The sequence below is a fragment of the Pseudonaja textilis genome, chromosome 1 (assembly GCF_049901715.1).
Source record: "Pseudonaja textilis isolate UNSWEBS1 chromosome 1, rPseTex1.2, whole genome shotgun sequence".
NCBI classification, from domain to species: Eukaryota; Metazoa; Chordata; class Lepidosauria; order Squamata; family Elapidae; genus Pseudonaja; species Pseudonaja textilis.
Window position 1 is genome coordinate 50,754,649 of NC_141990.1, and position 15,931 is coordinate 50,770,579.

Genomic DNA, 15,931 nt, shown 5'->3' on the forward strand with positions numbered 1-15,931 from the left:
TTGCGCGGCATTGCCGTGCCTCAGCTGTGTCACTCACCAGGGCTGCAGCAGAAGATAGGTTTTAGCTGCAAATGGCTGTTTTTAAAACGCTGTGCACATGCATGCACATGCGTGTGCACATGCAAAGTGTGCACTCACTGAACCAGTTGTTGCACCAATGGAATCCCACCACTGATCTGGCTCATTTGAACCCAAACTGCTTCTCCTCCTCTTGACAATTCACACCTTGATCTCCCCTGCCTCTTATCACTCACCTGGATAATTGTCTTATAGGTAAAACTTCCAGCTTCTCATGCTGAGCTGCCAAATTATGTTTTATAATCTCTTACACACTGTTTCATAGCCTGCCATTTTGCTCACCCATTGTTCTCTTAAGCTGTCATGTGTTATCTTTCTGCTACACTGGGGTGGCTTTCCTCCTCCCAAGTTGGTTCCAAAAGCCCTCACTTTCTCCTTTCCTTCTCCCCCTTTTCATTTTGCCACACCTAACATTGAGATCTTAACATGTTTCAAAGATTATCTCTTCTTCTAGAATCTATGTCCTCCTTCCACTATTTGACTCATTTAAGACTACAACTTGGAGCCAGCAGATCCTAGAGAAGCTTTCCATCTGTATTTTACCTGCTTTTATTTCCTGTATTCTGAAATTTAGCTTTTACATTTAATTTCTCTTCCCTTCATCAGTCAGCAAGTTTGTAGTAGTTAAGCTACTTTTTTTTTAAACAAAGTTTTTATTTTTTACAACAAACATACAAACAAAACATAAAAACATAAAACCCTCTTTCAATTATATACATACAGTGTGTCAGTTGGTTACAATCTTCTGTGCTATCCTTTTTTTACCATTACTCACAAGTTATATAAATTCTCACCTTATCAATCTAGCTTGTGCTTGTGTAATATCAATTATTAAACATTCATTTGACTAAACTATTTTTCCATAATTTTATATGAGATATTCTAATTTTCATTATGATTTAATCTTATACAGCATTCAATGGTTATATATTTTATACTGTATTCTATATCAATCTATTAACTTTTATTGTAAGGCTTACTAATCTCTTTCTTTACCATGTCTTTTTATCTAACCATTGATAAAATAAATCCCATATCATATAAAATTGTTTTTCCTCTTGTTCTCTAATTTCAGATGTCAATTTACTCATTTTGGCACAGTCCATGATTTTCTTAATAATTTCCTACTGCATAGGTATTTTTTCAATTTTTAGCAAATACAATTCTAGCCGCTGTTAAAACATTTACAATCAAATATTTCAATTCTTTACAATATATTTCCAGTATAATTCCCAATAAAAATATCTCAGGTTTAAAGTCTATGTGTTGTTTTGTCATTTTTTCCAACCATGTGTGGATTATAGCCCAATATCTTTTTGCATCCGAGCATGTCCACCACATATGGTAATATGAACCAGGTATCTGATGACATTTCCAACATTTATCCGATTTATTCTTGAACATCCTTGCAATTCTTGTCGGGAGTAAGTGCCACCTGTAAAACAAATTTTATACAAATTTCTTTATATGCAGTTGACATTGTTATTTTATAATTTTGAGACTACATTTTTTGCCATTTATCTAAGTCAATCCCATATCTGAAATTTTTCCCCCACACATTGTTTCTTTTACTTGTTCTTCCTCTAATTTAAACTCTAGCAAATGTCCATAAAGGTTTTTTGATTACTTTTTCATCAGTACCTGTCAAAATTTTATCTAAACCAGTCAACTTATCATAGATACCTTCTGTTTTAACATCTTTATCAAATCTAGATTGTATTTGCAAATATGAAAACCAATTCATTTTTACACCTTGTTCTTCCAACGCTTGCATAGATTTAAGGTCACCATTTTTATTCAATATCTCACCATATCTAACTGTTTGTTCCTTTTTATATATTATTGGAGAGGAAAAAGCTTCAATAGTAGATAACCATAGTGGAATTTTTAAATAATATTGTTTTTTTTAATCTTCTCCCAGTTTAGAAAAATGCTTCTCAAATATAATGTCTTCTAAAATACCCCTGCATTTTAGTTCCCTTATACCAGAGGAAGGCATGCCATCCTAACAGCAAGACATGTCCTTTTAAATTCAAAAGTCTAGTATTCCTTAGTGTTATCCACTCCTTTACCCACATCAGACTCGTCACTTGGTAGTATAATTCCCAATTGGGCAAAGCAAATCCTCCTCTTATTCTTGCATCTTGTAACAATTTAAGTTTTATTTTCGCTTTCTTCCCCTGCCAAATGTATATTAGCACTTTTTGTTTAAATCTTCAAAAAATTCTTTCCCTAATCTGATTGGAATTGTCTGGAATAAGTATAAGATTCTAGGCAATACATTCATCTTAATTGTAGATATTTTCCCAATCAGTAATAATTGTAAATTTTCCCATTTTATCAAGTCTGTCGCAATCTGTTGTTTAAGTTTAAGATAATTATCCTCCTTAAGTGTGCTATATCTTGGTGTTATGTGTATCCCTAAATACTTAACCTTATTTGTGACCTGGATCCCCAAAACTTCCTCCAATTCTTTCTTTCATCTTATTAACATATTCTTTGCTGAAATCTTTGTTTAATCTTTATTTATTTTCAAACCTGCTACTTTCCCATACTCTTCTATCTTTTCTATCAGTTTAGGTGCTGACTCTAATGGATCCTCTAATATAAATACCAGGTCATCTGCAACAGCTTGTAATTTATACTCTTCTTTTTAAATTTTCATTCCTTTTATTTATTTTTCTTCTCTGATGTTCCTATTCAGCGCTTCCAGTGTTAACACAAACAATAGAGGCAACAGTGGACAGCCTTGTCTAATCCCTTTTCTTATATTTATAAAGTCTGTTAACTCTCCATTTATCATAATCTTTGCAGTTTGTTTATGATATACCATTTCTATAGCTTGAGTAAATTTTTTACCAAAGCCCATTTGGTCCAATTGTAACAGCATAAAACGCCAATTCACATTATCAAAAGCTTTTTGTGCATCTAAAAACATCAGAGCCATTTGTTTTTCAGGATGTGCCTCATAGTATTCCAGTGTATCTAAAATTATTCTCATATTATCTTTAATCTGTCTCTTTGGCAGAAATCCATTTTGATCAGGGTGAATAAAATTGTTTAAGTATCTTTTCAGTCTTTCTGCCAGAATTGAAGCAAAAATTTTATAATCTGAATTTAATAGTGATATAGGTCTGTAGTTTTTAACTTGCTGTGGGTCTGTGTCCTCCTTCGGTACAAGTGTGATATATGCTTCTGACTATGTTTTGGGTATTCTCTTCTTTGTCATAACTTCATTCATAACTTCTAATAAATGAACATTCAATGTTTCCTGGAATGTCTTATAAAATTCCACTGGCAAACCGTCCGGACCTGGTGCTTTCCCAATGTTTTGCTTTTTTAAAGCTTCTGTTAATTCCATCATTGTTATGTTACTTTCTAACATTATTTCAATATCTTTGGATATTTGAGGCAAATTTGCTTCCTGTAAGTATTGTTGAATTCTTTCTTCCTGAACATTCTCTTGATGGTACAGTTTTCCATAATAATCTTGAATAACTTTTTTCTTCTCCACATTTCCATAGCATACATGTCCTTGTTCATTTATCAATTGATTTATCCTTCTCAAGTCTCTTTCCTTTCTCAATTTATATGCTAGCCATCTGCCTGGTTTGTTTGCATCTTCAAAATAGTTCTGCTTGGCATTTTTATTTTTTTGTGCTATTTCTTCTTTTTCCATTAGCACCATTTTATGTTTAGTTATGTCCATTTTAATTTTAATGTCCTTTTTGTGGAAATATCTGTAGTTCTTTTTCCAACTTCTTGTAGTCATCTTCCAATATTTTAAAGGTTTTTTTCTGTTATATATTTCTTTTCCTTGTATAGTCCATTATCAAGCCTCTTGTATAAGCCTTCATCGTGTCCCAGAGGTTTTGTAATGATGTATCCTCTTTTGTGTTATTCTTTAAAGAAAAAAGTCAATTCTCTCTCAATTTTCTGTTTAAAGTCTTTTTCCTTTAATATCGTATTATTTAAAGTCCATCTAGATCTCCTTTTTTGTCCTTTCCATACAAGTGTTATTGGATTGTGATCTGCTGAGGTACCTGCTTCTATTTCAATGTCTTGTATGTTAGAAAGTAATTCTGTTGACATCCATATCATATCTATTCTGGACCATGATGCATGTCTATTTGAATAAAAGGTATATTGTTTATTTTCCTCATTTCTCTCTCTCCATGCATCTTTTAAGTTTATCTCATCTACCATTCGAAAGAAGGATTTTGGCAATGTCTTTCTAGCTTTCTTTATTGTTTTTTGTGTTTTATAGTCCAATTTGTCATTTGTTATTTCATTAAAATCTCCCATCAGACAGATATTAGCATAGTCCAACTCAATTATTTTCTTATGTAATTTTTAATCTTCTTGATGATCATTTGGAGCATAAATTGCTATTAAAAGTATCTTTAGATTATTGTCCATTATCTCCACCATCAAAATCCTTCTGTCATCATCTGTATATATTTGTTCCATAGGGATTGTATCTCTACCGTATAATACCACTCTTCTCTTTTTACACAGTGTCAACGCTGTAAATAATTTCGCTAATTTTTGTTGTTTCAATATATAATCATCTTGTTTTTTAATATGTACTTCTTGTAGGCAGATTATATCAAATTTTAATTTCTCTAATTTATAAAATATTTTTCTTCTTTTAATAGCTGAATTAAGTCCATTTATATTAATTGTAATCAGTTTTCTCTCATCCATTTTAGACTTTATAAGAAGAATTTGTTGCTCTAGTAGATCTTGGTTCTCATTGCTCTCTGGGTACACCACCTACGGCTCCTTCTTCTTTTTCAATTACTGCTATACATTCCTCTTGAAATTCAATTAACGACTCTTCTTTTCTTGTATCTTCCTCCCTTCCTCTGAAATATTCCAGATAGAATAACTCCGCTTTTTCAACTGTATCAATTCTGTGTCTTTGTTCCTGCCAGGTAAACATGAGACCTTCTGGTATCACCTGCAGTATTTGTGATTTAATTATTTTCTTAGTAAATCTGATATGAATTTCTCTTGGCAATTTATTTCTCATTGCATATCTTGTATAGACATGAAAAACCTCGTCCATTCCATCCATCATCTTCTCTTTAGTTACCTCTAATGCTTCTGCCAGAATATCTGTCATCATTTCAGCAAGGTTTTCACCCTTTTCTTCTTCTATATTTTGAAATCTAAGATAGAATTCTGATCTATCAATTTCCCATCCCAATGATTGCAGAGATCTACCCTTGTCTCTTTCCACCTCACTCAATCGGGTATCCATATTTCCAATCTTCGTATCTCTTTGTACATCTTGTTCTTCAATTTTCTTGATTCTGTCCTCATATTGCATCATCATCTGTTGAATATTTTCAATTTTCTCATCTGTCTTTTCAGTTCTTTGCTAATATTCTCCGTTCTCTTTTCAATATTATCTGTTTTTACTTTTGTCTGTTTTATCTTTTGAATTCCTTGTGTAATCATCTGCAGTGTCACTTCTTTCTCCTTCTCTTGTTGTAACATCTCCTATATTGATTGTTGTCCTCCAGATAGTGAGGAGGAAGAAGTCAGGATTGAAGAAGCTGAGGCTGGTATCTTTCTGCTCATCTTAGAATACTTAATAGGAAAAATGAGAAGAAAAAGCAAGAGCAGCCAACTGCCACTCCAGTAAAAAATAAATAAAAGCAAAAAATAAAAATAAAAAAGGAAGGGAAAAAAAATCTTCAGGCACTCGAATACCTTAATCCAATTGGTTCCAATTATGTAGAAAAAAAGGAAAAAAAGAAAAAAATGGAAAATGGAAAAAGGATGAAAAAAATAGGAAAAAAATTAAAAAGACAGAAATCTGTATATTCCCCTTGCTAAAAAGGTAGAACAAAGGGAGGAGGGAGGGGAAAAAAGTAGTCTTATTTCTGCATCAAAGGGCTCAAATCCAGATATAAAAATCCAACTGGGGGGTGGGGGTAGAAAAAAAAGGAAAGAGAAAATGCAATTCTGTCAGTAAGCAAAGCATTGCCACTATATGTTCGAGGCTCTTTACTAAATCAGAAAACAAAATTTCCAGTTCTCTTTTCAAGGTCACTTCAATCTTCTATCTTCAATTTCAAATCAAGACTCCAGCTATCAGTAGTTCCACAGAAGAGCACCTGCAAACAATCTACATGCTCTTCCCACTATCTTTTCAATGAAAAGCACAGAGTCCTTGAATGTAACACCAAATGTATCAACAAGAAAGAAAGGAAAGAAAGGAATGTATCCAAGCCTCCAAGTGGCAGCGCTACTTGTTTCTCCTTTTCTCTAATCTATGTCCTCCTTCCACTATTTGACTCATTTAAGACTACAACTTGGAGCCAGCAGATCCTAGAGAAGCTTTCCATCTGTATTTTACCTGCTTTTATTTCCTGTATTCTGAAATTTAGCTTTTACATTTAATTTCTCTTCCCTTCATCAGTCAACAAGGTTGTAGTAATTAATCTACTTTGTGGAGAAGACCAGTCACTGAGGGAAAATGGCAAGAACAGATGATTGATGGCTCTTATATTCTCTTATTCTATTCAGGGAGTTTTGGAATTGGCCATTATGACAAATGGGATGCTAGACTAGATATACTTCTTGTCTGATCCTTATAAGGCCTTTTTTACATCCTTATAAACATATTTTCATTCATAAGTTCACTTGAGGAACTGTACTGTATTATGAAGATAAATATAGTAGCAGAATGCTGAACAGAGTTTTTTTTTCTCTGCTCATGTATGAAGAGAAGAATAGCAAAATGAACAAGCTAGGAAGGAAAGCAAAATCCAGTAAGACTGGGAAACTGCAGCACGGAAGAGAAAAAGAAAAAAATGGAAGAAAGAGTATCCATTTGGGTGAGTACTAAGTAATATTAAGCAGTCAAGAATGCGGCTCACAGTTCATGTTAAGTCACATTATTAAGTGTAAAGCCAGCCATTGTGGTTTGCATACCTTGGTTTAACCAAGTACAATGGTTTAACCTAGCAACTTGATACTTTTTCAAGAAGTCAGATACAAGTTATATAATCAATGCAATGAACAGGTCCTGTCTCCTGCATAGCAGAATAACCAAACAGTACCTTCTAAATGATACATTGTCCAAATTTAAACAAGAAATAATTTAATACTGTGAACAGTAAAGGTTTTTGCACATCAGTTGTGCTTTGGTAATCCTTTAAAAAGTTTTATATGTACCAAGAGAGAATATTTTAATCTGAATATTAACAAAAGAAACTGACTATTTTGCTCTTTCCAAACAAAAAATATTCTTCCATCAATGAATTTTTTTCCAGTGACTTTAAGTAAAGAAAGTCAAATCGAAACAAATATAGAAATGACATAAAAGTCAAGGGTGGAATTAAATGTGATATATATAAACATTGTTAGACTGTTGCCCTAATGGCTTGTCATTTCTCTTTTTACACTAACACTGTGCAAATGGAGCTTAATTATTACCTGCCATTAAATACAAAATCTAATATGATCTTTTCCCAGGAAAACAAGAATCAAAATTCAGATTTCTCACTTAACCTTCATTATGCATTCAAGGTAGTAGGCTCAACTCAGAGTCCAAGTTTCCCATGGTAAGGAGAAAGAGTTAACCTACACGCCTTTTCTTTCTTCCATCTCCAAGCTGTAGGAGAATCTAAAGATAAGACAGGTATCCATTGTTTCAAATAAGGATTGTAAAATGAAAAGTTTCTTCAGAACTTCTTTTTAGCTTCCAGTGAAATAATTCTTTATCTTGTATATCCTTCTATTTAAAAAAAAGATATTGTACAAATTGAGATTGGGATGGGGAATCTGTGGTATTTCTGGACATTGATGGAATTGTGGAGCAATTTGGCCCAAGAGATTTGGATGCTGTCCTTTTCAATTGTCTAACTGAGTAGACAACCAGTTAAATGTGAGCCAGCAGTGTGCAGCAGCAGCCAAAAAGCCAATGCAATCCTAAATTGCATTAACAGAAGGATACAATCAAGATCAAGTGAAAACTAATACCACTCTATAAAGCCTTAGTAAGACCACACTTAGAATACTGCATCCAATTTTTGTTACCACACTATAAAAAAGATGTTGAGACTCTAGAAAAAGTGCAGAGAAGGGCAACCAGGATGATTAGGGGACTGGAGACTAAAACATATGAAGAATGGTTACAGGAACTGGACATGGCTAGTCTAGTGAAGAGAAGGAGCAGGGGAGACATGATAGGAGTCTTCCAATATTTGAGGGCCGCTACAGAGAGGAGCGGGTCAAGCTATTTTCTAAAGCGCCTGTAGGCCAGACAAGGAATAATGGATGGAAACTGATCAAGGAGGAAGTTGTGGAAGCTTAATCACTGGAGGCTTTCAATAAGAGTTTGGACTGCCATTTGTCAGAAATGGTGCAGGGTCTCCTACTTGGGAGGAGGGTTAGACCAAATGACCTACATGGTCCCTTCCAACTCTGTTAATCTATAGGAAATACAAGAGCTTTCCACTGTAAAAGCATTTCTCTTATTAGCAGAAGCCAAGCTGTTGCAGGTAGAGGCCAAATCAGTCTATTAGCCCTTTCCATTCACAAGGGTAAGTAACTTTCTTCATGCTATAGATTGCCTGGGGATGATGGGTGATTGAGATGTGTTTGATAGGGCTGCAGGCTATGTGAAAAGTATATTTAAACCAAACCACTGGATTTTGATAATGATAACAGTAGGGAGGAGAAAGCCAACATGCTGTAGCATTCAGGATTCTAAACTAGAGCAAAGAGAACTAGGTTTCATTCTCTCTTAGTCACAGAAGATAGCTGGATGATCTTGGGCCAGATACTCCTTCTCAGCATCAATGTCTGCAACAAGCTGGCTGTAAAACAAACCCTCTTGTCCCATTCTACACTGGTAGCTTTGCAGTGAGAACTAAGCGAGCACAGAGCAAAAAGAAGGGAGGAGGGGGAGAGGCGGGGGAGGCTAGGCAGAGGCAGAAGTAACAGAAACAGAAGCGACAGAAAGAGAAGCAACAGAAGCAGAAGCAGAAGCTGAAGAAGCTGAAGCAGAGGCAGAGGCAGAAGTAGCCCTGGAAGGCTATCAAAATGTATCTGGAGATCCTATATGGCCATGAGGCTAAAATTTCCCTCTTCCTGCTCCACTCAACATGTGTCAGAGATTTCACACCATGCCTGTATAGAAGAGAGGAATACTGAGACTGTGGTGTTCTGTATGGAAACTAAATCTCCCACCTCCAAGGAATCATATCAGTCTAGACTTTTAATTGCCTCCAGTGGAGAAGAAAGTTTTATTAAAGCCAGTTACGTCAATCCTGAACAGCTTTTCCCACCACACTTAAAATATTTACTTACAGTACGTGCAGTTTTCTATACCACTTCCAGGACATTTGCATTTCAAAGAGGTTTACAGTAAAAATGGCTAGAATGAAGTAATCAAAATATTCAATAAAAATAACTATAAAACCATCTTTATTAGAAACTGACTGAGGGAAAGGATACAAAAAAAAACCACTGGATATTCTTCAGGCTTAGATGAGAAATCTCCAACAGGGGCCAAAAAGATGTAATGGTAACAAATTTCAAGTAGAATATTCTGGCTGGCACCACCAGAAGGGAGGCCTGCCTATAAGTAGATCTGTAGTTCTTAGCACCTGTCATAATCTACAGTACTTCAAGCTGTCATCCACCTGTAATGGGGCAGCTAATCTGTCAGGGTGTCAAAGTATTGTTTAGGAGGCAAAATTCTTTTCTGTAATATTTCACCTCCATTTCTGGTTTCCCCATAGCATTTGCTGGCATGTTGTCTATGAGGAGGGAGGGAGTGGTTGTATTATCCCATAAGGATGAATGACAAAACTGAGACATTTATTTTTCAAAGACAAAGCACAGATACTGTATATTAATCATACTAAGGCATGATGACTAAAAGAAGTGTCAGTTGGGGCTACATTATGGAAATGAGATGAATTTTCAAAGTACCACTCAATATCATAAACATGATATTTTTAGAGTTATTTCTTTGTGAAGATAATCAAAAAGTATTAGAGACTTATTCCATCTTTTTTTCCAAGCAGAGAAATTTCTGTGATCAATACAAAGATGGACAATGTTAGGAAATATGGAATGGAAGGTGGCAACCTCTTTATGTCTTATAAAATGTTTTCAATGAGTCCAGATGACTGCACAATGTGTCCTCATCTGAAAGCATTGACACGTTAAGGCCCGCAAGCAAATTGTGCCTTTGATGAATTAGTCAACAGTCATTCTGAATGTATTCTTCCCCTTTCATCAAATCCATCCAAAGAATAAACGCTACAAAAGGCAGAGCAATTTATTTCTTTGGTTGGGTAGAGAATGGGTTTATTAAGTGGAAACTTTGGGTATTGCTCTAAAGCGCTGTTCTACAACTCCATAATAAAGAAGCCTTGCAAATCAGTCATTGCAATCTATAACCCAGTTACGAGATATAAATTGACTTCTGATCGTAGAATTGTGAAAATTGAATGGAACTGTAGCAGTCTTAATACAGCTGCAAATAACTTTCTGCTCTGGGAAACACTCGATATTCATCTCAGAAATGGCTTGCATTCTGTTGGCAAGCCAAATAACAAAAACAATTTAATTTTTCATTCATCACACAGCTTTGCCCTAGGGAAAAGAAAGTGAGGTGGAAATTTCAGATTTTATTAGAAAAATCACTGTTTGAAACTGTCTCAGAGAAATATGTACAAGATAGAGTACATATATAAAAGTGATATATGAACCATTGTAATTTGGTATGACATGCAAGTGTCATACTTTGATTGATTATGTGCCACATATCATTTTCAACTCCTAGCAATCCCATAGATTAACAGTCTCCAACCTTTCTGGCACCAGGGACCAGTTTTGTGGAAGACAATTCTTCCACAAAGCGGGGGAGGGGATGTTTCACATGCAACCTAGATCCTGCACATGTGCAAATAAAGCTTTACTTGCTCACCTGCCACTTGCACGACCCTGTTTCTAACAGACTATGGATCGATACCGGTCTGAGGCCTGGAGGGTTAGAGACCCACACCATAGTTTTATTTTCTCTGAGACTATCCCTAACCTGTTGTTTCATATCTCTCAACGGTGTACTCATTGCTTCTGCAACTGAGTCCATCTTTTCTTTCTTTCTTTCTTTCTTTCTTTCTTTCTTTCTTTCTTTCTTTCTTTCTTTCTTTCTTTCTTTCTTTCTTTCTTTCTTTCTTTCTCTTTCTTTCTTTCTTTCTTTCTTTCTTTTTCTTTCTTTCTATCTTTCTTTCTCAGCATTACTGCCTTTTCCAGAAAGCTGGGTCTTCACATAATGTGTCTCATGTAGGATAATTTGAGCCTAATCATTTATGCCTCAAGTGACAACTCTGAGTTCATTTGTTCCATGTTTGTCTTTTTGGCAGTCCACAAAAGTCTCAGGAGTTTTCTCCAACATTAAAGTTCAAAAGCATCAATATTCTACCCTGCTTCTTTAAAGCACAAACTTTTTCTTCCCTAAAGTGAAACAGAGAATACTATGGCTTGCACAATCCCTATCCTAGTAGATATAGATACATCAAAGCATTTGAATATCTTTTCCTTTTTTTAAAAAAAAATATAGTTTATTAATTTTTACAGTTAAAACCAGTCACAATACATACATAAATAAGCAAAAGAAAGAAAAAGAAAGAAAAGAGGGGAGGCAGAGAGGGAAAGAATTTTGAGAAAGGAAAGGAAAACAAAAGGGGAAGAAAGAAAGGAGGAGGTTACAAGGTTAAAAGTATTCTTATTTTAACAGTTTGCAAGATCTTCTTTTGTTTTCATAACCTTAACTTGTGTCATATAACTACACCTGTTTTTTACTTATATCGCTACCTCGTTATTATGGGTTGATACTTTTCTTTTATGCCTTATGATATATAATTTATCTTTGGTCAATCCAATTATACCAACAATTCCAGCTATCGTAGTATAGTGAAGTGTCTTTATTTTTTAGCGCCAAAGTCAATTTATCCATTTCTGCGCATTTTGAGATTTTTTCAATAATCAGGAGTTTTCTCCAACACTAAAGTTCAAAAGCATCAATATTCTACCCTGCTTCTTTAAAGCACAAGCTTTTTCTTCCCTAAAGTGAAACAGAGAATACTATGGCTTGCACAATCCTTATCCTAGTAGGTATAGATACATCATAGCATTTGAATATCTTTTCCAAGGCCTCCATGGCTGCTGTACTGAGTGCTAGTCTGCAGCCTGTTTCTTGACTGCTTGTTCCTTTAATGTTGATGGCTGATCCTAAAAGGCAAAAGCTCTTGACTGTTCTTTAAGTAGACTTCAATATTATTACTGAACCTCACTCATTTAACAAGAGAGCTATGAGTGAAGGTAAGGTATTTCAAAAACCTGCTGTTACTCAGTTCTTTTACATGATACTTGAAGCTCAATTGGGAAACATCCACCAAATGCACACTGGATCTGAATCAAATCTAGGAATGCTCTAATGTGGTTATAAGTTCAGTTATGAGCATGATTGTTTGATCCCCTTCAGCAGCATATAGCATGATAAGGATGGCCCTTCCCACCTGTTTTATGATTATTGCCATTGTAAAGGGCCTCGTACTGCACAGCATTGGCTATACACACTTGCCCTTTTAAAAGGCAAACCTGCTCAAAAGGCACAATGATTGTCCATTTTTTTAGAAATCTTCACTGGGTAATTCCTTTTTGCTGGGTACTCCTGTTTTCCAAATGTCAGAGGAACATCTGTTTACAGACAGAACAGAATAACAGAGTTGGAAGGGACTCTATACAGCAGGAGACTATATATTCCGTACAAGTGGCTGTCCAGTCTTTTTTTTAAAACAAGTTTTATTCAATTTTTCACATTGCAAATACTAAAAGGCTCTTTTCAGTGGAAAACATGTTTCCAGGTCATCGCTTTTACATTCAAATATGACAATAGTTATATATTCATTTTTTACATTCATCTTCCTATCTTATCCAATTTTTACTTAATTCTGTTATTACCTTTTCCATTCGAACTTTTACAGTAAAGAAGAACAAACAAATTAATCCTGATCTCTAATATTAATCTCAATCTAAACATCCTCTCATTTCATTTCAATTATTTCAAGTATAATTCTTAAACATTAATATTTCTTTTAAGAATAAGGATAACAGTATGTGTTTGCCTAATAAAAATATTATCAATGTCTTTCCTTCCTCTTAATAGTCTATCTTAACTTATTAATACTATTTTCTCATTTGAATAGTTCTTTTATCTCTCAGATTTGCCATTTCATTGCATATTCTTTCCATAATTCTAGATTAGTACAAGCTTTTATATATTCATTTTTTACATTCAACTTCCTATCTTATCCAATTTTTACTTAATTCTATTATTACCTTTTCCATTTTTACAGAACTTTTACAGAAAAGAAGAACAAATTAATCCTGATCTCTAATATTAATCTCAATCTAAACATCCTCTCATTTCATTTCAATTATTTCAAGTATAATTCTTAAACATTAATATTTCTTTTAAAAATAAGGATAACAGTATGTGTTTGCCTAATAAAAAAATTATCAATGTCTTTCCTTCCTCTTAATAATCTATCTTAATTCTAGATTTGTACAAGCTTTTACACAAGAGAAAAAAAAACCCATACGTTCCCCCCCCCTTTTACTAATTTGAGTGAATCACCTCAGTGGTTAAAATAATAATAATTCTTCTTGAAAGCCTCCAGTGATGGAGCACCCACAACTTCTGAATTTATTTTTAATTTAAAAATTAAAGTTTAATTTTTAAATTTCCTAAAAAACTGTTTTAAACCCTACCCTTCCTTAAGGTTATGACATTAAGGCTTCTATTGTTCTGTCATATATTTGGATATCCTGTTGTTCAATCTTAAATAGTTTTAAACAATTTTTCAGGTTATATGGTGAAAGCTGATACAGTATATCAAAGTAAGTTCATCTTAGTCTATTCATCCCCTAATCTCTTTCCAAAGTAAACCAATCAGCATGAAATTGAAACATCAAGGTAAACTCATCTATTTTTCAGTGTAGCTAAATAAGCCCAGTAGATACTTCTCAGCAATTTAGTCATATAAGGTGGATCTCTTAAAGATGCAAAGAAATCCATCCCCATCTATCAATCCAACTAGATGGCAACTCTAAAAAGACCATAGAAATATTACTCATTATTTAATTGGGGTAACTGCCAAAATCCTGACACTAGAATTAAATGCACAATTTTAAAATTTAAACAAATTTTAAACCAAAAAGTTCTTCCAGTTAGATCCATATATTGATGTAAATTACTCTAGACCAAGGATGTCAAACTCACAGCATCAAGGTGGCATCACATGACATATAGGGACTTTTTTCCCCTTTGCTAAACCGGGCATGGGCGTGGCCAGCATGGTGCATCCAGTCGATGGGTCGGGAGTTTGACAGCCCTGCTCTGGACTTTAAGTAAGAGTTCCTGAGTAAACAGCTTCTTAGTCATTGCTCCCAGAATAACAAGGAACCAAAACAAACAAGATTACATTAGGTTTGATATACTTTGATGTCATTTTATGCTGTTTAAAATGCTATGCGAAACAGTATGCTGGGGCAATTTTGAATGATGCTAGCCAATTTTCTAACCAATAGTCAATAGTCAGCAGGAAAACAACCACAGTGGAACAAATATTGTCAGAACTTTTCTGAATATTTAAGAATAAGCACAAACTATCTGTCAATCTTGCATGTCTGCAAAGAACACATTGGCTCATTTGTGACTTGAGGAAGAAATGCAGTGGAGCAGTTATCCCAGCTAATTTAGAGATTATAAATTGGTAGAGCAGTCGATTCAGGTTTTATCATAGTGAGTTTCTAAATTTCTAAGTCCCCGCATCTGGCAGTGTATACCAATTTTAAAATGGAAAGAGCTATGCAATTTTAATTAGATGAATGCGTTCCAGATGAAAAACAATTTGCAAATTATTATATCATGACTACTAGGGCAAAGCCACAATGTTGACTGCCCGTTATCCCCATCACTGTGGTATTCTTTCCTTTTTCCTCCTTCCTCCTTTCCTTCTTTCTTTTGCTAAGGGCAGGTAGAAGACAGAAATGACTTAAGTTGCTTAGATCTTTTTCTATATATATAATTCCTGAGGTGATCATTGCCAGAGCATGTTTCAAGGGAAATCAGAGGCTTTCCAGCTAAGCCCTTACCTTTCCACAGTGATGAAGATAGTGTGATGGTATATTGAAGTGCATGGAAGATAAGAGAGAAAAACCATCCAAATAGGGAAAAGGTTCTTCCAGCAACTTCCTCATCTTATTTCAATTCTTCAACCTATAAGGGAAAATTTGGGCAAAAACATTTTCTTAGTACTTTTAACATCCTTTTAAGATTTTGTCCATTTAATACTTCTTTTGAAGGCTCCACTCACCAACCCAACACACAAGAAAGCATCAGAACAGGGGTGTCAAACTCATGGCCCAGGGCCGGATGCATCACGCACTGGCCATGCCCATCCCTGGTTTAGCAAAGGGGAAAAAAGTCATGATACACCATGTGACGACAATGTATTGCTGTGAGTTTTTTCACCCCTGTATTAGAAACTTCACTATTAAACATCAGCAAATCTCTTCCTTTTGATGGCCTCATTTTCACATTCTGCATAGGACCATAGGCTGTGATCAGGAAGCATTCTGAAAAAAATGGTCCTAGCAATCTGAGGCAGCTTAAATATGTAGGAAGTATTAATATAGCTTTTTCTATCCAGCACCTGCATATGTGTTTGGATAAAGCTGCTCTATTACTTTTCTTCATCCATAAGTCACCACTACTGGAAAACTTCCTTGTTCATGAGACCTATTAGAGGTA

General features: G+C 34.7%; 1 long non-coding RNA gene across 1 annotated transcript; it reads right to left on the reverse strand.

Annotated features, from left to right (window-relative positions):
• Positions 1–718: 718 nt before the first annotated feature.
• On the reverse strand, positions 719–15,397 carry LOC148127614 (uncharacterized). Its single transcript, XR_015743671.1, has 3 exons — positions 15,274–15,397; positions 12,633–12,813; positions 719–1,513 (listed from the first exon to the last, which is right to left on the reverse strand). It is a non-coding gene; the product is annotated as an uncharacterized LOC148127614 (long non-coding RNA).
• Positions 15,398–15,931: the final 534 nt, after the last annotated feature.